Genomic DNA, 21,804 nt, shown 5'->3' on the forward strand with positions numbered 1-21,804 from the left:
TCTTTCTTCTAGAAACTTTCTTGCAGTCCACACACGCCGTTTTTTACCCCCTATAACCCTACGCGTCCCTCTTTTTCTTTCCAGAGGTCTGTAAATATTTTAGAAGACACTTTGTGCGTTCAGGTGCGATGCATTGCTCCTGAAAAGGCACCCTTCTATTTCTCCACTATACGATACACCCGCTCAAAAGTAAGCCTGGCCGAATTTAGCGGGACTTCTTCCGTGACCAGCTATTTTAAACCATTAAGGAACAAGCAGATCAATATCACTCACAACTTTCTTTCTTTTTTAATCCTGTGTTAGTCTAATGTAGATACTTTCATATCAATGCTGTTATAGTATGACAATTGTATGTAATTTCTGAGCTTCTACCGAATACTTCTGAATTGAACTATTGTATTAAGAACGACCTTAGTATATCTGAATTTATGGCTGCTGTTGTGGCTATTTGTAAAGAAATCATGGGCGTGGATATGCTTTAAGAACAAATAGTTATATAATTGATCTAATCCTTAAAAATGGAAATACTTGGGAAAGCAATTCGAATCTTTGGGCGTTGACTTGAATTGTTTGGAAAACTGCCAGAGATTTCAGATCCTTCATTTTTAGGTGTAGAATGTCTTGGTGGATGACGTCCATTAAAGATGCCATTGATCTGAAGTCCAACAAATTAGATCTTGAAATGTAGGCACTGGGGATTTCTTCACTAAACATAAAATTGTGTTGAACTATTGAAATGTTTCTTCCTGCTTACTTTTAATCAGGACCCTTCTTTCTCTGCGTCCCATTTCCTACCCTTTATCTTTATTTTGACTTGGTTTAACTAGGTTCCCCTTGACCCCAAAAGGACCGGCGAGGGGTTTCCTTGAGTAGACAAGAGAAGGCAGGACTGGACAGGGCTTGGAGGAATAAGCAACTTTAGGCTGAAAAAGTCTTTCGTAAAAGAATCGTTTCATTACAAGTGGCTGGACATTATTTTTCTATACGCACGCCCAAGCACTCCACAAGGAACCGTGTGCACGTAGATGGAGATATAGGTAAAAAATAAACATGTAATGCATGAGGAATGGTGGTGGTGGGGGAATATAAATGGTACAGTAACCTGTACCGCCACATGGGTTTTCCAAAACTTATTTCGCTCTCCTCCGAGTCAACAATCTCCCACCTGCCCAGAACGGATTATGACAATCCAAACCATCCCTGTTAAAATACCAGGGCTATCAGTAAGTTGCTGGACTAAAAGGGGACCTCAAAGTGCTGCAACTTCTCCTGGTTTGACCCAAATGGAAACAGTCCACGTAGTTATGTCGTAAGATGCTGTGTACTAAGAACCGAAAGAGCCCTGGTTTTGTTTTGTTTTTTTAGGACAGGATCCAGCTCTTTTCAAGACGAAGCTCTATGAGAGTTCCTACCTGAGACTAATCCTTCTTCCCCAGAGATTTCGTCTCGGGAGAAAGGAACACCCGGCGGATGTCCGAAGGAAACTCCGTGAACTTCGATCGGAAATACTAAAAAAAAAAAACCAGCGCCTGATCAATTTCGTGTTGTATTGTTCTAATTTTAAAACAACTGGGCATTAAATACCATTTTGCGGGCCCCAAGCTTTCATTAAAACTATATCCTTGCATATATATGTTTAAATTAAAATATTACAGTGGCTACCCGAAACTTCAACGTTTAGGAATCCACTCGATGTCAAAGGCAATTTAAAATTTAAAACCTTGCGCAGATCAAGCCCCTCCTCGGGAGTTCACACAAGCCCAGCCTCACTTAGGCTAAGAAAAAGAACTCCCAGCTAGGGAGTCTCTAGTCTAAGCAGAAAGGTGAAGGCACGCCCCTCCAGGTCCAAGCCAAGGTCCTGTTGGCAGGAGCCGAACTTGGCCCGTCTGGACCAGAAAAGTGACCGATCGGCCCCGCCGCTGGCCAAGGAACAGGACCGACACGAGTCCTGTCGGCAAGGGGAGCCTCGGACGGCAGCTCTCTCTGAGGTCGCTGGACTCTGCGGGTCCCAAGGGTTCTGGGCCGGTTTGCCCTACGGCAAGAGCTTTGTGGCGCGTCCTTCGATTCTCGCCTAGATCCCTTAAAAGTGACAAGTAAAGAGGCGAAGCTCGAGACTCTTTAGAGCTGTGTAGTTTCCTCGAGCCTTCCGAGTGTGCAAGTTTCTTTACTGCTGGGAAAAAGCCTCGAACGCTTCTCCGATCTTGGAGACCAGTCCGGCCTGCATGGCCAGATTGTGCCACTAGAGGTCACTGTCCCACCACCGTCTCCCTGTGCCGAGTTCCACCTCCTCCCCCGTGTGTGTGTGTGTGTGTGTGTACGTGTATACACACACTCAAATTAGCACTGTATTAATTAACGCCGTAGTCTCTATCAATCGACGTTTCTCAGCCCAGGGCAAACGCAAGGTTTGGGTAGAACAAAGAAAAACACTCATTCCCGTCTAATTTTCAAACGCCATCCAAAACAAAAATCCTTCATCATTCACAAAACGGGAGCCGAGCGTCTGAGTGACTAAGGTACAGTTTCCTAAGACTTTAACTTTTGGGGCTTATGAACCGGCGTCGTCGAGCTCTCTTCTCCGGTGCTGGTACCGAAGAAGGGCGGGGAGGCTGGGAAGGGGGTGCTCTTGCTCTCTCGCTCTGTCTCCCTGGTGCACGAAATGTCACAAATGGCCGAGCGTCTGACGCGTATTAAAATTGGCCGATCTCCATACTCTTAATTACGAAAAAAGCTTCCATAAAACATCCAGGCGGCAGGATTTGTTTCCTGACAGCTTGCCTCTCTCTCTCTCTCTCTCTCTCTCTCTCTGACCCTTCGGGGCCCTTCAAAGGCTGCTTCTCCCTACAGGACTGGGCAAAACAGTCAGCGAGATTCGAATTGAAGGGAAGGCCCAAAATTTTAGGGCCTCTCCGTAGAGCTCCCCGCCTTCTGCCCCTTTGCGTGGAGGGCAAACCAGAAGAAGGGTTCCCTACCAGAAAGGGACCGCTTCTCTTGCACCTTCTAGGCCTAACCCGCCTTCTCTCCCCAGCTTCGACCTGCACTGAGGCCGGGCCGTTTGAGCCGTATAGGCCAGGAAGCTCGTAGGCAGCCTGAAGAAAAAAAAAAAGGGAGGGGGGATAGCTGTGCTATCTTTATGCAGGTCAGTGGCGGTCGGTCTGGCGATCCGAAGTCCCGCGTGGGGTCGAGCGGGCCACCGGTTCCTTTTCTGCTCCGGCTCTTTGGAAACCGTGCCGATGGCCTTTGGCCCACCGGATCTTTCCTCTGGGGAAACTAACCCCGAAGAACGGTCAAGCCGATCTTCGGAGGGGTTTTTCCCCGCCTGGTATGAGGGAGCGGTTGCAGGCACAACTTCAACGGAGCGCTCCTTCAGCTAGGCCAGGAAGCCGAAGGGGAAGAAAGAGGCTCGGCGGCGCGGCCTATTGAACGGAAGGCCATCAGCGCGCCGGGCCCTGTGCGCTGCGTTAAGCGGGCGGCGGTCCCCCAGGGCGGCTCGGCGGAGGCCCGGGGTCAAGTACCGCTCGCTCTCGATTCATCGGTATTTCCCTTCGAGAGCAAAGGCATCCGGCTGTCAGCTGTTCGGTGCGGTTTGCCTCCGACTGAGAGTGACTTGGCTGGGTCAGATGTCAGCCTGCCCCGAGTTCCCCTGCGCCCTGACCCGGCCTCCCCTTGCAAGGCGACGCGCCCACCCGCGGGACTCAGCTGGGCGGCGCAGGGCCTCAGCTTAGCCCCTGATCAACCCAGGAGGCGACTTTTCCGAAGCCGGATCGGCTGGAAGGCGATAGGCGAGCAGCCCGGCTGAGGTGCGAGGCCTGTTCCGGCTGTTGTCGTGCCCCCCCCGCACTTTTCTTTTTAGAAAGCCTTGGGGGCATCTGATGTTGTTTTTAGAGGAAGAAGAATAAGGGAAGGCGAGTCCCAAATTAGAGCCTGAGGGAAGGGTTTGATTCCTTCATTACCACCAATAGGGCTCCGGAGGCCTCTCCTTAGAGCCACCTCACCTGCCTCTCACCCAAGGCAAGATGTGCTTGTTATGGCGCACCCGTCTGGTAAAAAGAGGGGAAATGACCCCCTCCTCCTCATATCTTCTGGCGAGCCCTGCTGGCCAGAAAAGGAGGCGAGCGAGCCACATCCACCCTGCCTCCCGCCGGGACTTTGCCCTTCGGCTGGATCCCGCAAGGGCTCTGAGCCTACAGCGTCTCTTAGACCCCCGTCGCTCTGGTTAAGGCCGCTCGGCTCCTCTGTGGATTCCTCCACCGCTGTCTCAGGAGGCGACTCCCCAAACTACCGAAAGAAATGAGTACCAATAAAGGAGAATATTTGTAGTTCAGAGTTGAAATAAGGGACCCTGAGTCCTCTTGCTAAGAGCATATTTAGGGGCTGGGGTGGAGTGCGGGGGGGGGGGGGGTATGCAAGCTCGCCAGCCTGCCAATATTGACTGAATTGGAATCCGACATCTTCCTTTATCTCTAGCTGGGGAGAACAAATGGGACGCAGATTTGCTGCTTTTGATGGTTCGTTTCACTATTTTCACTCCCTTGAAAATGAGCAGGCGACCTCCTGAGGGCTTTTAACTCGCTTTCTTAGAAACTTCTGTGCCAGGGGATCCGTTCCACCCCAAGGAGAAGTGGATCTGGAACACAAACGCCTCAAAGGATGCCGTCCTCGAAAACGGATCAAGCTAACGCTAATGATGTCACCCTTGGTCCTAAACATATTTACATACCAGTGTACTGCTGATTTCAACGGAGCTTGAATGAACGCGATTCAAAGATTGCTCTTTGGATAGGTCTCTGTTTCTCAACGGGATATCTCCCCTTGTAAGTGCTGAGGATCGGGGGAACACTAGACTTCAAACCGGTTTATGTACCACGCGACAGCATTACTCCCTCCCCCCTTTTAGAAAAAAATAGTTGAGGGACATGTACATATCTAATATGAAACTGACTTCGGACGAAATACAGATTGGTAAATCCGTGGCCCTTTATTTGAGACTTAATAATAACCCTTTGAGACTCGCAATATATGACTAGGGACTTTAAAAGCAATGCTGCTTCGGCTAATGGAGTCGGGGCGGGAGGGGGACGGAGGAGAAGAATCAGTGCTCCCACTAGAAACTTTGCCCAGAACGAGAACGAAAGAAAGGCCTCCTCATCTTTGGGGAAGGGTAACCCCAGCTCAGTCCTATTCCTTTTTCTTCTGATCTAGGTTCTATCGAACTAATGAGATCTACCTTGATTCCCAACCCTAAGCGAACACAATGTCGCACTTTCCGAAGTGAGAAAAATAACAAAACAGAATCGCACCGTAGCAGATGCTCTCTTCCTTCCGTAAGACAGGGCTCATTTATTCATGATCCCAAACAGGAGACGATGAAAAAGGGCGTATCCTCAAGAAAACTGTTAGGAACGTGGCGGGAATACGTTTTTCGCTAGAAATAAATAAGGAAATACAGATTAATTACTACACCCCATGAAAACGTTTAAAAACCTTGCAAAGTGGAGTCTGCAGTACTAAAAGCTCTTTCACCAACCCTGTCATTCTCATTGATTCTCCAGAGCTAAGTAGTTTCAATAGCGCCGATTAGCATTTCTCCCTGTGGAAACGGTCTTTAAGCTAGGGACGAGACGTTTGGCCCGGTCCAGGACTGAACAGGACCCTCTGAAATTTGGGAACGCGGGGTGACGGTAAACAATGGGCACAATTATTGCGTAAGTCCCCCCCTAAAATGAAGCGAGTGGGCGCCACACGGCCCCCACCCAGGTGCTTTTGCGGTTCTTGCGCAGCTTCTGTTAATTTCGCTGGGACTCAAGGTAACCTCGAATTCGGATTATATCTGGAAATACGCTATTTTTTTAGTTTGGTATTTTAAAACATTGTATCTGTTTTTTTAATTTGATCAACTGAACTTATTAAAGATTTATATCTGGGACAGATGTAGAAAGGGAAGTTGGGTCATTTTCAGCTTTTTTGCACCCGGATCTAAACTATCAAAAGTGACCTGTTTAGTAAAATCAGTGTTTCTCAGCTAATCCTAATACATTCTGTGTGAAGTCATTTGTCAAATAACCGTACCCAACCGAGGTTATCTGAAGCATATGTATTTCAGGTGATGTCCTGTGATATATATTTTAACAATAATTTAACTAGTGCATTGGGTTGATTTTATTACAGTCATAGGAAAGCAAATAGATCCTATTTACATTTTTGACTTTTTCAACATATTTCAGCATGCAACTATTTGATCTTTATTTTGACATTGTTAATAAGGATATATAACAAATATCATGCACCATGTTGTAGTCCCTTGTAATTTAAATAAACCTAAATGCAAATTTTTCATGTGGAAAATATGCCCCATGTAAAGTTTGCTTTTTTAACATATGCTGTCATGTCAATATTTTATCTTTATTTAAACAGTATATAAAAGTAAAGGTGATATAACTGAGCAAGATAATTATGAAAAATGCTTTACGATCATTTACCCAACAGAAAACATGCCATTTCATTTTATAGAAAAAGGAAATATACTTTTTGTTCTAATATGCTATTGTCGTCTTTGACAGAAACAACTTCATATGGATATTTCTTATAACTGTATATAGTCTCCAACATTGAGAAGATTTTTTTCCCACTTCTCCATACAGATTTTTTTCAGCTGTGTGATGTTTGAGGGGGTTCTTCCATGCATGGTCTGTTCAATGGGATCTGGGATTTGACTTGGCTATTTCTTTCTCTATCATTCAGCAATTCCATGGTGGATTTACTGGAATGTTTGGGTCATTGTCATGTTGCCAGGTTCACTTTCAGTTGAGCTTCATTCTTGTGACAAATGGCCTCAAGTATCCTCTGATACAATAAAGAATTTATAGTGGATTCTGCAATGGTGAGCTGCCTAGGCCTTGATGCAGCAAAGCAGTCCCAAACCATAGCATTCCCATCACCAGGATTTATAATTGATATCAGGCTCTTTTGGTGAAATGCTGTCTTCAATTTTCTCCAAACACCTCCTGCCCAAATAACTAAATCTTTGTTTTATTTGTCTTACATTGTTCCAGAAGTCTTTGTCTTTGCCTAGTTGTTTATTAACAAATTTAGTCTTGCTTCAATATTCTTTTCTGGAAAGCAAAAGTTTCCTCCTGGCACATCACCCATATACAGCTTCCTAATGGTCAGACTTATGCACTTTGACACCAATAGTGGTGAGAGCTATTTGTATGTCACAGGATGAATTTTTGCTGTCTTTGGAGATTTCTTTTAGCATCTTGCATTCTGCTATCTGGTGACCTAGCCAGAGCAAGCTGGCAGTTGTTTCCAACCCTTTCCACTTGTAGATGATTCACATGATAGTAAAATGATTGTTGTCTAATTGGCAATTATTCTCTTCCCAGATTCATGGGCTACAACCTTTTTGAAGGCCTTAGAGAGCTTTGTGGATCTAGACACGGTTATACCACAAACTTCAAAAAGTAAGTCAAAATAAATATCTGAACTAAGACAGGATCCTTGCACACCTTAAGGTACTCCAATTATTTGCACCTGGTCTGGTGTACCTGATTCCAATTTTACTTATTTGAGTTGGTGTTAAATGTAAGGGTGTAGTTACTTTTTCCACATGCAAAATTTGCATTTTTATATTGGTTTAAATTATACACTGAGCTACAATATGTAATTGCTTCATAATATTTGTTGTATCATATCCCTTTATCATTATTGTTGAAATGTAGATCAAGTATCTGTATGTTGAAAAAGTAAAAAAACTCAATGGACTTTGTAACAAAACTGTGGTGTTATGTAAGCAATTTTAAAGGGAATAAATTCCACTGGCTTAGTGATATATTTTCAGCGAAACATTCCACTTTAGCAGTTTTACCAATTCCATTCTAAATCTAAAGCATGACTTGATCAACCTGTTTTAGAAATATTCTTGTCTGACTATTTCTGAGGCTTTAATAGAAACTATAGCTTGGTCTCCCAACAATGTAGGCCAGTTTTTTGAAAAAGAGTAGGAACAAAGGCAACTTTAGCTGAGATAAATATTATGCAATTGATGGTGATGGTATGAAGTCAAGTTAATTTAGTTATTTGGCAATTTATGGACAATAGAAAGAAAAATGATTTTGCTGATTCTTAGGTTTTTAATAAATGTGCTGAACTTTTAATGTTTTATGTTATGACATGACATGTTATAAAACAATAACCACAAATTGTTTAGAAATTTCTGATAGGCTCAGGATAACATTTGAGTTTACTGTGAATTAGTTCAAGAAAATCTGGTCTTAAAACATATTTTATATAACACATTAAATTATAAAAACATTTTAACTCTGTGTGTATAGTTTTATGCAAAGTATATAAATAATTATGCATAAAACCAAAAATACTACAGGCTTAGCAAATTTATGCCAGAAATGGTAGGTACAACGTCTGATCTCAGCTAGATGTACATAGTTCCTATGAAAATGAGCAGGACTTGCATTAAAGATTCATACCTTCACTAACCTTCACCCCAGGCTCATTGCCTTCCTTTTTTTTTTTAAAGCCAAATATTTCACTACTGGTCTTAACAACATTGCACTGGGTTGGTGAAGGCTAATATAAGGAATTTGGAATAATGTACCGGAGGACTTGGGGGCAAGAAGTAAATTGAATAAAATGGGATGTAAACATTCTGGGAAGAAACCTTCAGTTGGCCTAACACCTTACTAGCACTACACACTTTTTCTACACAAGCATACAAGTACTTGAATATCACTGTCAGATCAGACCAAGGGTTTATTTCATGTATAAACCTGTTTAGTGATAATCTGGTGCTTTTGGAATGGACAGCTTTCCACAATATGGCATTCTATAGGTATGATGGGCTAGTACTCCAATCATCTCCAATCTTCAAGCCCTTGGTTGAGTTGGAAAGAGTAAGAATCCAATATATTTGTAAGAACACCAAGTTAAGAAAATCTATGACACCAGAAAGAGCCACCATTTACGATAGGAAAATCTGACAACAGCAGTATGAGCAATAAGAAAGATACTACTGTAGTCTCATGAAAAGTAATTAAGTCTTAACCCAGATGCATCAAATCTAACATTAATGGAAGATCAGCCACTTTTTTATACCAAAATTGCCAGAGTACAATTATACCTTATTAATTCTGTTGTAACCCTTTATTGGACATCAAGTCCTGTGGATTGCAAATTCTTGACCTACTAAGCAAGGCTAATTCCCATCTAAGGTAGAACAACTTGAGTAAACCCTAACTTAACCCTTTAGATCTCCTTAAAACTGAATAAATTTCTATGTAAATTACTGGGGACTACAAACTTTTCTCTTCTCAAATCTTGGATTGTTTCTTGTTTTCTGCTGCACACAGTCTAATTTGCTGCACCAAAGTTAGCAAATGTCACTGAAAGCAGTGGAATTTTCTGTCTGTAGGTCTATCTTGCTAATTGGGTTGACACAAAGGGTTAAATTTAAGGAGACTGTTGTATACATTATGTTCTTAAATAATAAATTGCAAATGTGTGTTTGCAGGCCACATTCCTAAAAGCATTTTCCTTGCTAAAATTATAGTCCCCTTAAGGTTCCTTCTATTATTTAGCATCTAAATTGTGTTTGTGAGATGGATTTAAGCTTTTGAAGTCCTAAAACAAAGGTGGTATCAGATCTCAATATTTAATTTTCTGGCAGCCTTAGGCAAATCAATATGGACAAGAGTCTCTCTTGAATTCTTACTTGAGAGTGAATCCCAACTGGATCTTATTCCAAAGAAAGGATACATAGACTTTGCTTCAGGCTCAATGGAACTGTGGAGAATGACCTCAGCTGACTTATTTGGAAGATTTTCTAAATCATTACACATATAGCATAATCTTCTCTGTGTTTACTCCACTGCATTAAATGGGATCTGTTCACAGTTCTGGAACAGATTTTTTGGTCCCAAATCACAGGTCAGTATTTAGCATAAGAAAAAAGCTCTCCAAAACCTTATTCTCCATAATACATTGGAACATCTTGATTGAAAACAGCAACATGTGGTAACATATCTGTTTCCTGTAGAAATGAAGATGAAATGAAAATGTTACCACTTGCCATTTATACTTTCATTTGATCTTGATTTTTACTCTCATGGATTCACCATAACCTTTTTATTTTCTATATTAAAATAAGGCCTTTTGAGTTAAATAGGACTTATTCTTAAGTAAAGATGCACACAAGCCAGATGTTTCCATTTCTGGGGATGGAGGGGGTACTCCAACCATTTATAGAAAACTATTTTTCTTTCGATTAAAATCAAGTAGAGCCATTTTGGGTTGATGAAGGATATGAACCATGTTTGCTGCATAAATGGATATTCCAGATGTAACAAGCAATACTCCAAAACCATGGGAATTTCTTTTACTTGCATATCAGCAGAAATGCCAGTTATATGTACAATGCAATTGAGTTAGGTCACTGCTGCAATACTGCATACGGAGGATCTCTTTCCTTGCTTTTGGAAGCTCCTCAAATGGCATATTCCAAATCAGACTTGCTTCTGTTCAGTAAAGGAAATGTTTTTTACCATGAAAGAGAACCATCGCAGGGGCGGGCCCAATAGGACTATTTCTTCATGGCATCATCCAACCGTCACTTCACTGTGTCGCATCCCTGAAGTACCATTACAATGGTACCTGGGTGAGGAAGGTTTCCTCTTCCTTTCTTAAAGGGAAGAGTCAGAAAAACTCGATGACTGGGATATCTACAGCAAGAGCAAAATCCCCTGAGCTCTATCCCATCTTTCATCCCTACACACCATGCGTAAATATGCTTAGTATCTGAGCGTGAAATACATGTAGGCTTCACACTTGTTTATGCACCCCTAAACACCTAATATCGCCTCTGCTTACATAGTTCCATGCCAGCCGCCACCTCATTCTTGCCAAACACAACGTGCTCAATAGTTCTGGGGCAAAGTTTACATTGGGATGGAGAGGCACCTTATCTTGGCTAAATTGAGGGCAGAGTGTAGGAGATATAACAGCAACCACTACAGAAAGGGCATCTTGGTATCTTCAAGGGTTGAGTTGCCTAGTGTAAGCCTTGCCCTCTGTGTGTGTGTGTGTGTGTGTGTGTGTGTGTGTGCACACACACACAGATTTTGATGCCTATTAATCTTCTGTAGTAACCTAACCACTCATTTGCAGTTCATGCAGAAAATCACAAAGACAATTAACGTGTCTACACAGGCCAGGCTTTTGTGCTTATTTTCTAAAGGGCTGTGTGTGTGCGTGCCTGTTGGTGTTGGAGGTGAAGCTAGAAAGCTCCTCTTAAGAGCTTTGTTTTATGAATACCATAAACGCCTTAGGATTTAGTGTGAATCTCTGAAAAATCAATAATATCTACTCTTTATCAGACTCTCTCTCCCTCCCCAGACCCCACATGAACCTTATTACTTGTTTCCCAACTATGTTTCCGGTCAAGACAATAGGGTGGTGTTGCCATCCTATGCACTCTTTGGTCCGGCTTCAAAAATCAACGAGACTCTAGGATCGCAGTATATTTGCTTCTGGTCAAAGGACTGTGTGCCTCCTGAAAGCAAGTTCGCTGGACCTGGCTTCACTTCAGGACCCCAAGCTCTCTTGCTCGCCAGGCAGGCCTCAATCAAAACCTAACACTCAATTGAATTGAATGAGGGGCTCTTTCAGATGGATGGAGCTGGAGCGTTTGTGCCCTACACCTTTGGATTGGGTTGCGCAGTAGGTGTGGGCTAAGGAGAGGGGGAAGGCGGAATGAAAAGCTGGCCCTCGAGGCTCTGAAGGCCTGTTTCCCAATGCGAAATGGTCCCTCCCTCCCATGGCATCTACCACGCCTTCTGCAGCTTTCTCTTGGGGCTCCTTTCTGGAGAGATGCGAAAGGATTGGGCCTGTTCTGTGAGCTCCTCAAACTGCACAGGGATTTCGGGGGCTCCGGGAAGGGGAGACACAGGCAACTTTTACAAATTGCTTGCTTCCCTAAGTTTCCAGAAAAGGCACCTCGGGAACCTGGGAGGGTCTCTTGCAAATTCGCTTGATGGAATGAGAAGTGAAGCCCTGTTGTAGCCTGAAGAGCATCCTAGGTTGGATTGGAGCTTTTCGGTTCACTATGCAGGTTATGAGTACACAAGCTGATATCTAAGATCGGTTGTCTGGATGCCACAATCCTGAAGGAACCCTGGATCCTGAAGAGGTCACCGGTGGGCTTCTTCAGTCACCTCGGGGTGGGAGGTGGAGAACAAAGCCAGCCATTCTCAATCGTGACTTAAACCAAAGTGGCACTTGAGGCTGATGAAAATCCGCTCCAAATGACCTCCTCCCCCGCCTCTCGTGGTGGTAGAGAGGAACGTGGTTAGAGTGTGGTTTGGTTTGCGTTTCGCCCCGAGGACAGGGCCAGCTTCGCCGTCGCCTCCATAATAAGAAGAAAAAGAACTGATTCCGGGGAGTGCGAGAGGTCGGGCCTGCTAGAGCGCGCCTTTTCTGGTTACCCACCGAGGCCGGGGCTTCAGAAGGCCGGGTGCGGCGCCACCGACGCGAGAAAGGGAAGCTGACCTCTGGGCGGGAAACGGTGGCCGCTGCGGGGAAGCTCGCCTTTAGCCCGTTGACCCCGCGCCTGCACGGTTTGGCTTAGGCAAAGGCAAAGGCAAAAAAAAAAAAAAATCCCAAATAAGTTCTGCCTGTTCAGCAGACGGCTTTGAAGCAAGAGCCGAAGGTCACTTCCACGCAACGGGGGATTTGAACCATGCTGGAGTTCAGCTGGGGGGGTTGAGCCCCTCGGGGCGGGGCGGGCGTCGACGTTTCAAGAGACTCTCCGAAACCGCCTTTTTTACTCGCGCGCACTCGCGCGCTCCGCAGGGCCTTCAGACTAGGCGCAGAACTCCTTCTCCTTCCCTTCCCCTCCCGCAAGCGTTATTTTATGCCGGTTGGGAGGGGGCTACCGAGGGGGGCGTCATATTCCAGCCACCCGCTGAGGGGCAGCCCCCCCCCTCCCAAGCCACCTCCCCTCGCAGCTCCGGCTCCCTCGCGCGTTACACACACACACACATACACATACAAGCGCGGGCACAAGGGGCTCTTGGCTCGTGCTCAATGAACATTGCGCTCGATTCGCGAAAGTCAGACCCCAAGTAAGCGCAAGGGGCGGGGTGTCAGGGGGAGAAGCGCTAGGAGACGCCCGGCAAGCCGGCCCGCCAGTTCGGGAAACCGCCTCGGCCGACGCCGGCTCCGCCGAGTGCCGCAGCCTAGGTAAGTACGCGCGGCGCTCTGCTGCTCCCTCTCGCTCTGGTTCCTCCGGGACGGACGGGCGGGCGCCTTTTCCTGCTTCCCGGTATGGAAAGGGGGAAGGCTGGGGGATACTGAGCCTTTCGGGCGAAAACACCACTACTTGGCTCAGCCGGGCATTGGCAGTGGGGATGATCGACGACAAGGGAGGCGGAGAGTCCTTCGCTTGCCCCTTTCCTAGCCTGGCTCCGTCCATCCGTCCGCCGTCCTGTCTCTCGTGGGCCAGGATGCTGATTCTCCAGCCAGTGAAGCCACAATTCTAGGGAAACAAGTTTCCAGCCTTGAAAAGTTGTCCGTCCTTCCTTCCTTCCTTCCTTCCTAAGCTGTGGCTCTCTCTCCCCCGCCCCCAATCTATTTGCTATTAAATAGAAATTCTTTTGTGGAATGGCTAATAGTAGTAGAGGTTCTAAAACGCGATCAGCAACTTCCTCGTATACTAGGAAAAGGGGAGGGAGAAGCCATCAAACCCCATTTGAGGGCTGGGCATGTTGGTTCCTTTTCTAAGGACAAACACGTGAGCTACTTTCGACACATCCCAGGATCGCGTGAACTGGCGCATTCACACAGCCCGGCCTGGGAAAGAGGCCAGGAATGTCGGTTTAGAAAGCAGCCTTCGGATCTGCTGCTTCTCTGGCCTAATTTACAAGACAATCCCTCATTTCGATCCCGGGAAAGACACCGTTCCTCGTTTCGCAAGCTTGAAGCGCTCGCTTCGTTGGGCGAGTGATTTTGCCCGGCAGAAATAAAGGTTGGCGACCTGAAGCCCGAACTCGCTGGGACCGTTGAGGTTAGTGGACGGATAACCGTGTGTCGTTGAGTGAAGGTTTACAATTGATTCTCTCTTCGAATGCTGGCTTTAAGCTCATTTGCTCCCGAGAAAGTTCTGTGTTCCTGTTGATGCTCAAGTCCAGTTATTGCTTGGAGGAGAAGGGGAATCCAGGATTTCGTCGTGAGTGTTCAATGCAGCGCTACAATCCACCGGTCAGTTGGGTTGCGGCTATTCATCTTCCCGTTTGTTTAGTTTAAATCCCTAATCATCTGGCAAATGTGCTTACAATTAAACTTTTCAGAAAACACGCATAAGGTGGTAGGCTATGAGCAAAGCTGAACAGCTCTTCAACATCCATTTTAAACCTCGGTGAATTTTAACTCCAAGTGAACTTGCTGAAAAATGAGGAGGCAATGCCAAATATTTTGGATTATTTGATTCAATCGGTTGCACCTACAAAGTACAATCAGGCAATTGATGGGGGAGCCGACCTTCGAAAGAGGGAGGGGATGCTTTTTGAAAATGGCTGCAAGAGCCAGCCACTCCCATAGAGTTATGTAATAGGGCTGCATATACATATAGCAAATCTGAGCAGGGAGAGCTGATACACTGCCACTTCTTAAATAATTATCTTCTGGGTTTTCTTTCACTGATTAGCCATCCGAAAGCTTGTAAAAAAAAGCTATGACATACAATGAGTGTGGATTTTGAAGGTGACACTTTGTTAGGCTAAGGGCTCTTGACACTTGGTGATTTCCTTGTTCCCATTAAGGAAATGCAAATCAGGAAGCAATGGAATTTTTATTAAAACACCTTCTCAACATTTAAATATTTTAAAAAGCATCCAATAAGGATTACACAAACCTATAGTGTGGAAACAGATGGATACTTTTGAATGTTTTATCAATTTTGAATTCAAAGGAATACTTTTTTTTTGAACTAGCTTCTTACAATAGCTCCTAACACTAAACAGTATTTTTTTCTGAAGGAATATGGATTATTTATTTACTAACTAGAAATGAAATTAAGGCATATATAGTCACACCCAAAACCCACCTAAAGCAAAACATTTGGATTTCAACTACTTTAGCCTGATGCAGCAGGCCAAGCTTACCCATTTAATGCAAGAATTATTAGTAAATGCACAAATAATATTCTTTATGTATGATGGTTAGTGAGGAAACAAGTGTGTCTGCATCAATTTAAAGGACACTCCCAGTGAAATCGATCACCTTTCTCCCGCTAGTCATCTGTAGTATTTTCAATTACAAGGAAACAATGCTTTGGCTATTCCTTTCTTTCTGACACGGATGTAATTAGATCACTGATTTAAATAAAGCACCAGAAACATATTTTACTGGATACATCTACTTGCAAGTAAGTAGTATTTAAATCAGTGAGTCGTTCTTCCACTCAAAAATGTTTAGGATAAGAATAACCAATAGGACAGCATCAAATCAGATTTCTCAATCTTTCTAGGTAAGAGCAATTAGTTTATGATTTGTTCACAAATAACCCTTGAACAATCCTGGTGTAGTGAAGAGGTCTTTGCCGAATGTCAATTACCGGCCTCAACAGTAGAACTCCATGTTTGCTTGGAAACGGTGACCCAATCGTCAGCCTCCTTGATACATTTCTCATAAACAGACAAACAAAAAGCATCTGCCTTAAAAGACTGCATGGCAGGAGATTACATGCACAGGTATGATAAGTCATTAAATGACCCCCCCAGTGCTCACAGTCATTTTTTCTTTGTCAAGTATACTTTACTTATATAATTCTAAAGGTATATACAAGTTAATCTGTGGAGAAATAAATGTTTAAACACAAATAGGAAATAGTATGTTTACTCACAGTAAATCCAATTGATATCAATGAAATATAATTCCTGTTATGCATGTCTTAAGATTGCAACCTACATGCTTAACTGCAAGTAGAAGAAGATTTAATTTTTCTCCTAGAGAAAACTAAATTGGACATAAAACAAAAAAGGATTTGTGTTACAAATGTATTCTTCTACTTGAAGCCACTATGTCTCCTCTCACCTTTTTCACAAACATTTAATTAGTGATTAGAATAAATATATAAAAGAGACTTTTCAATCCTAGATATTCCTGCAAGTCCCAGGTATTATGGACCTTTTGTCTATTCAATTATCTAGATGGTCTTTTTGTCACTAACATCACAGAAGCCTCTTTCAAATAAGAGTGGACTAATTATTCCAGAGATGGGGAAAGAACAAACCATTAAAGAATTTTCAATTTGCCCAGCAAAGAACAGTTTCTCTGCTAGAGACATTTTCCATATTAATGCTATCTTCCCCAGGCTCATGAAATATTATTCAAAACCCCTAGGGAAAATACCTTTCTAAACCAAAGGGGGGGGAAAGTTTCCCTTTTTTCTCCATGGTTTTGGGGTGGGGATGTGGAGGGAGTTGCAGCACTAAAGCTTCTGCCTCTATCAGGACAAACCGTGAATTTAAGAAATTCAAGACTGTAAGGCAAGACTGGAGAATCTGTTCCTAGCCTTAGGCCTCGGCTCCTCCTCTGAGCATCAATAGGAGGAGAATTCCCCACAGTGAAGGGTTTGGGGTGGCTTTCTCATTTCTTTCAGGGTTGTTAGAGAAGGAAGATAACTTCTAACATTCAGTGGTCTGACTCTGCTTTGCTTGCCTAAATATTAGGTTATTTGTTTATTTGTTTTTTACAAAAGATGTATTTCAAGATTACAACTGAAGCTCAATCAATTGGAGTGTTATTGCATGTTAGGGTTATGTTTCCTGATTTTAATTACTGAGATCAGCTGAAATCATGTGGGTAAGTTGTTAAATACTAAACTGATTTTGCTCCTTTCCCCCACCCTGGTTGAATATAATATATTTAAGAGTCTAGAACAACATTAACTATTTAATCACTTGTTTCCCTGGATCAATCATATGCATTTATCTTTCCCATTCATCCTTAGATAATTTATATGGACAGCCAGTAGGTGTCGCTGTCCCCCTGCTGGCCAGATTAGGGTAATCAAGAGCCATTCAAGGTGGCAGCAGGAATACTGTATGGTCCCTTACCTCTAAGGTAGCAAATTGCCTTTAGTGAGCTCACCTCTGGCACTAAGACCATCTTGCTAGGGAAGGACAAGTCGTGCCATTGCTTAAAAGATTATCTGGAAGCCATTCTCTCCTATGAGTGAGCCCAACAATGGATATGTGGAGAAACACAAGGCTAGCGTATTGGAGTTGGGGGAGAACCACCATCAGAGCCCCAGCCTCTCTCTAAATACAGCTGTGCTTGTCTTTTTTTTTTTTTAGCATGCAAGGTGATTGGTAAGGAAAAAGCAGAAATCCAGGAAACAATAGAAGGCTGTACACACATACACAAAGAGACACAGATGCCTCTGATGACGCCTCTTGTGTTAGTGTTGAGGCTAAAATCATAATCGCATTGGTTGCTTTACACATGTTACTTTTATCCTTAAATGTTTTGATTAATCCCAATATTGTTGATTCACTGAAACGTAATTCTGACAAATACCTTTGTTCACACCTATGATTTCCTCTCTCAAATTTCCCCGAAACGGGGATAAATTGTCAAGGATCGGAAATCTAGAATCACTTCTTTAGCCTTGAAAATTGTCTCCCCATTTCCTTTTATATTTTGCTTTGAGATGTCATGTGGCAATTATTATTTAACAGGAGGTTGGGATGTTTTTTTTAAAAAGATAATTCCTAGAAAGTGTTTTGCATCTCATGAAGTATTTTAATCGTGCCTTTTGCAAAAAAAAAAAAAAAAAATCCTATTTATGAATAGAAGTAGGAAGCGTGAGGCTAATATCAAAGTAGGGTTAAGGTGATTGGCACAATATCCTTATATTGAGAATATAATTTATGTTAGTGGAAGTTGTTCTTAAGAAAAAGCAACAATATAGACCAAGAATGCTGCTGGTCCCTCATTCCAATCTTAATGTTGCTTCCAGAAGAATATATTTCCTCTTCCTTTTTTGTTGTAAACTAAGGCAACATATCCTACAAATCTTACAAGGAATGCATATTAATACAAAACAATTAATAGAAAAGTGTGCTCCTATGCCCTGTGTGATGCTAAATAGGTTTTAAGAATATTATCATTTTAAAGGGTGGGAACTCTGAAAGATAAAAATCTTTGTTTTGTTTTCTTTTGGATACCCTATGAATAATCTGTTATGAAAGCTCAATAGTTTAGTTTCTATTTCTTTAGACCAAAGTCTAATTCCTAGTAAGTGGTTCCTGGACATAAGAAATGAAGGGAGAAAGCCACTACAAAAGGGGTGAACATTGGGTGACTATTACACATGCCTATTGCCTGGTTGTGTGTTTTTACTCTGAGGTACAGAGTTAGATGTGAGCAATTTGCCATGTGATATAATGGGTGGCTTGATATTTATTGTTCGTGGCCGTCCAATTTAAGTGGCATATGGCTTAGACGAGGCAGCTGTCCCTTGATCTCCCTCTGGCACAAGCACTTGAGGTGCTGAGTGAGGGGTGGGAGGCGAAGAGGAGACGTGAATATGAGGGAGGGGCTGCTGGATGCAGGAGGGCCAAAGAAGTGGCCTTCACAGCGAGAGCAGCGTGCGTGCGAAGGAGTTGGGATTTGTGCAGATTGTTGAGTTCCTTCAATCACTGCCTGCAGGTGATGTGATTCACAGGGACAAGGCCTCTATATGGTAATTTCAGCTGGACAGAAGGCGGTGTAGGTATGTGTTGTATGTGTGGAAATGTGTTGTTGTGGGGGAAGTGGGCTCTCAATTAAGGAGCCAGCTAAGCTAGGACAGAGCGGACAGAGCGGGTGATCCTGCGTATCTTGTTCTCAGCGGCAACATACACCGAGCTACACCGAGCTGCCGTCTGCAGGGTAAGCAGAACATGCAGGGCAAAGGAACAGTGATGGGAGAGAGCGAGAGAGCTACGCCTAGCAATAAGCAAAGCATCTCTAGGGCAGTTATCCTTGCACAACACCTAACCGCGGTGTGAGGAGGGGGGGGGGGGTGATGGAGTAGACGCCCAAACAAATGCCTTTGATATTGGCTCCTTGAATAGACATATCATTATCCCACTTAAGTGTTGTGTGCACCTATCCTCTTTAGGTCTGTGGACGGCTAGAGCTATAGGCAAGCTAAGGTGGTTCACGTGGTTTAATTAGTCACTAGAGAAGGTTGGGATTGTCTCAATCAACGAGGTGGCCCTCAGTGTTCCGTGGAGAGGGCCAGCTTGGTGCGTAGTAAATGCTGGACTCCCCGGTTCACCGGTTCATGCAACGTACACACACACACACACACACAATTTCCTCCAATGTATTGTTCTATACATAGTGTGGTAAGAACTAATGTAATGGAAGACAAAAATGTGGTTCTCCCACCCCTTTCTTTATGGTTTACGTGTAGCCATCTGACCACTTTTTATTGGGTGACATATCATATGAGCACTTTAGGGTACGTAAAACTGGAGATGGTGGTAAGGCTGGATGTAGCATAAGCTCAAATTGGATGGATTGGGATATAGGCATAACACAAAGCGAAAATCTCTCTCGGGCTTTTCTCCAAATCTAAATGGGCTTGGCTTTGAGGAGAGTTAACTTTGACCTTATGCATATATGCAGGTAAGTAATTCGTGCTGTGCCTAATGACCTATGCATGTGTTGCACTTATTTGGCTTAAATAGGTATGTGATGTTAAGTGTATGTTCATTTTTTTTTCTCCTGAATGTCAATCCTGCATTATTTTAGAAAGACGACTTGGGAAACAAAGTAATGGTTAAATTGGAAGAAACGTTGGGTGACTTTAAATTACTATCTTTAAAAAAAAACCAATCCCTCCAAAATAATGTTTGTCAAACATAATATTTCAGTCTAGATGGAATATATATATATATATATATATATATATATATATATATATATATATATATATATATATATATATATATATTCATACATCCCTTGCTTATTAAACACCGATTTTATAAACAAGATCTCAGATGCATTGTCACACAAGTAGTAGTACTTGGCATAAAGCCAGACAAGTTTAAATTAAATGCATTAATAATAACCGCAGTTAGAAGGTAACATACAACATAGTTGAAAATGTCTTCCTTATAGAAATCTCTCTTCCCTCATTGTGGGCACATCTTTAAAGAAAATATTTTCAAATGAAAGGCTTCTGAAGCCAAAGGAGAATGTGGTATAGACAGACAGAGAGTGTCTTAAACAATTCCTATTATGCAAGCTTCCAGATGCTCCGCCCTCTTTTTATTTTCATGCCTATGATGAGATTTATAATCAAACTTTGAATTTCCAGTTGCTGCCCTTATAGTTGATCAGCTAAAGCAACACACACACACACACAGAGAGAGAGAGAGCCAATTCATGCCAGTCTTTTCATTTTAAGAGAAGCAAAGGATTCTGAGGTTTCACATTGTGTTAGGGAACCATGTCCAAACATATTTTGAAAACCCTGCAGAAAATGAAGAAGCAGGAAGCAAAAGCAAGCTGCATCTATAGAGCGCCACAGTAAAAAGGCCAACATGAAACAAATGAAAATAAAATGTTTTGCTTTAAAAAAAAGATGAAGGAAGAAAGGAAATCTAAAAATCTTAACTTCCAATAAATGTTTTAAAAATGCAAATATACCTTTACATATGCATCAGTATTAAAAATAATGCATGCAGGAGCCAACCGGAGCAGCAGCAGCAGCAGCAGCCAAAGGAGGAAAGCAGAATGGCGCAGCGTTGATTATGCATAGAGAGAGAGAGAGGCGTTTGGCTGAAGCCGCCTGCTTGTCACCTGTTCTTCTCCGCGCAGCGCTGCAGGCCGGCCGCTTTCCTTCAGCGGCAGGAGCCCATCGGCTGAAATCTTCTCGGCGCTTAGCAGATCTTGGTCATTTGGGCTTTTGCTGGCTTTGATTTTTGGGAGGTTGTTGTTGCTGTTTTAGGACGAAAGGCTCGGCTTGGTGAGCTCTGTTTTTTTTTCCTCTTCCCCCGCCCGTTTTTTTTTTTTTAAAGATTGTTCCTTTAATTAAAATCTTCCATGAAAGGAAGCGATCGCTCCGGGAATCTATAGTCTCTTCTTCATGCAGTAGGATTTGCATATTTTTAATGCCCTAATTTCCTTGATGTATGTAAATGTAGCCGGACGTACTGTTAGACTCAAGCTGACGTCAATGGACGTGACCTCGCTGCTAAACCTTGAACGTGAAGCTGGGATGAGAGCGGAGAAGCGAGCGAGCGGGAGAGAGAAAAAGGGAGAGAGAGAGAGAGAGGAGGGAGGGAGGGAGGAAGGAGGAGAGGCAGAGCTGGAGCTCGAAGCTGAGGCTGCCGCTGCTGTTGGCACTGGAGGGGCAAGGGCAGTCGGCGAAACCGCCTGGAGTAAGGGAAAAAAAAAAAAAACCAAGAACAAACTCGAACCAAGAAAGGAGTCTGGAGAAGACACCAACCTATCCGAGATTCTCTATTTGCCTGGTGTTGCTCTGCAGCTCTGAACAAGCAATGTGCTGCTCCCTCTAATAAAACATTTGCATCCACTCTCTTATAACTTGGCAACCGTACTACAAATACAATACTTGGAGGGGGGCGAGAGAAGAGGGACTGTTGCATGTCTCCCTCCCCTCCGAAAGTGGGACGCGGCGGCGGCTTCTGTCTCCAAAAGGAAGGCATTGCAGAGCCGGACTGGCCGCGTAGGTGCTTGCCCGGCCAACGCGCGCCTGCTACCCGCCGTGGT

General features: G+C 43.5%; 1 long non-coding RNA gene across 1 annotated transcript; it reads right to left on the reverse strand.

Annotated features, from left to right (window-relative positions):
- Positions 1–4,959: 4,959 nt before the first annotated feature.
- Positions 4,960–21,321, reverse strand: LOC148132539 (uncharacterized). The gene is made up of 2 exons (XR_015748151.1): positions 20,719–21,321; positions 4,960–5,425 (listed from the first exon to the last, which is right to left on the reverse strand). It is a non-coding gene; the product is annotated as an uncharacterized LOC148132539 (long non-coding RNA).
- Between the last annotated feature and the right edge of the window lie 483 nt (positions 21,322–21,804).

The sequence above is a fragment of the Notechis scutatus genome, chromosome 2 (genome assembly GCF_049901735.1).
Source record: "Notechis scutatus isolate UNSWTSFEM ecotype Mainland chromosome 2, rNotScu1.2, whole genome shotgun sequence".
NCBI lineage: Eukaryota > Metazoa > Chordata > Lepidosauria > Squamata > Elapidae > Notechis > Notechis scutatus.